At 56.1% G+C, this 1,536-nt stretch overlaps 1 pseudogene; it reads right to left on the bottom strand.

The window, feature by feature from the left end:
- Nucleotides 1-320: 320 nt before the first annotated feature.
- On the bottom strand, nt 321-1,169 carry LOC144094907 (uncharacterized; annotated as a pseudogene).
- Between the last annotated feature and the right edge of the window lie 367 nt (nt 1,170-1,536).

The raw sequence follows: 1,536 nt of genomic DNA, 5'->3' as shown, positions 1-1,536 counted from the left end.
AAATTTCACGCTGAAGGGAGGTGGTAGCAGACCCCAAGAAATCGAGAAACGTGATGAATAAGAGCCAACGCTCTTAAAATGGTTGCAGTTCAGCTCAGCTAAGTGTGGTTTAGCGAAATCGTCCCGACGACGTAGACGGCTCCGGCCGACTTGCTCCGTCCATGGCCTTATATAAGTGCAATACGAATGCTGTGACTGACTGACTGACTGACTGACTGACTGACTGACTGACTGAAAACTTTATTTTCAAAATATATACAGGGAGCTAGTGGAGTGGTCCTTAAGGGTCCGTTCCTTACAAATGCTAGGTGGGCTGCTCATTACAGCAGTCCATTGGCGGTAGCTGCTGCTCGGGTGCGCCGGACCAGGGCCTTTTGGCTCGCCAGGTCAGAGCAGCCGACCAGAGCCGCATCCCAGTCCTCCCGGGCAGGGTTGGGGATAGGGGGAAGATGCGGAGTTGATTGGCATGCCCACACCATGTGGTAAATGTCCGAAGACTTTTCCCTGCAGTGCGGGCACTCCCCTGTGCACGCATGGTCGAAATGTTTGATGACTGCCGGGCACAGAAGTGTTTTAGTATAAAGGTGAAGCAGTAAGTGTTCCTCCGCCTTCGTGAGGCCCTTGGAGGGCTTAGGAAAGATTGCGTGGCCGAATTGGTAATACTGGGTGATTTCCTTGAAGGCAAAAGCCGGATTAGGGTCGGAGTCCGCAACGGGGGGAGGCGAGGGTGATGCCCGGAGAGTGAGCGCGCGAGCAGCGGCGTCGGCCGCTTCGTTGCCCTCGAGACCCGTGTGCGCGGGAGTCCATACTATTGTGCGGGACGCGGGAGCCCCGGGATAATTACTATGTTGAAGAATTCGGTATGCCACATAGGGAATAAAGCCCCTTTCTATGTTCCTGCAGGACCTCCGTGAGTCGGTAGCGATGACCCGCGAGTCCTGATCGGCGGCGACGAGCGCGATTGCCACCTCTTCCGCATGAGTAATGTCTTGAGCTTTGAACGTAAGGCTGTTCACTGCGGTGTCTTGGTGGGCGACTGCGGCTGCTTACCAGCCCCCATGATGTGGGCCGGTGGCGTCCGCGTAAAATACTCCGTGTTTGTTTCCATAGCAGCGTGCCAAGGCTTCCGCCCGCGCGAGGCGCCTGCCACTATGGTCGTCTCGTGTCATGTTGGCCGGAAGAGGGCGTACGTCCAGGGCGTATCTCCAGATCTCGGGGATGCGTACGCGCTCTTCCGTTAGTGTTGGATGGTGGATGTGAAGTCGGGCAAGCAGGCGGCGACCCGACGGCTTCTTTGAGAGTCTTGTGTAGTGGTTTGTCAAGTGTGCTTCTCGGAGCTCCATGAAGGTGTTGACCATCCCCAAGCCCAGGAGGCGCTGGTTGGACGTGGTGACCAGGAGATCGAGAGCACGCTTGTAAGTCTTACGGAGAACCACCTCAAGGGCTTTCTCGTCACATTTGCGAAGGTGGAGGTAAGAAGTCGAGTACAAGACTCGACTGGTTACGAATGCGTGCGCCAGCCGCAAGGCATCTTTG

Source organism: Amblyomma americanum, chromosome 6, assembly GCF_052857255.1.
Source record: "Amblyomma americanum isolate KBUSLIRL-KWMA chromosome 6, ASM5285725v1, whole genome shotgun sequence".
Taxonomy (NCBI): Eukaryota; Metazoa; Arthropoda; class Arachnida; order Ixodida; family Ixodidae; genus Amblyomma; species Amblyomma americanum.
The sequence above is the reverse complement of the archived record's forward strand: the minus strand, read 5'-3'. Positions and strand labels throughout refer to the sequence as shown.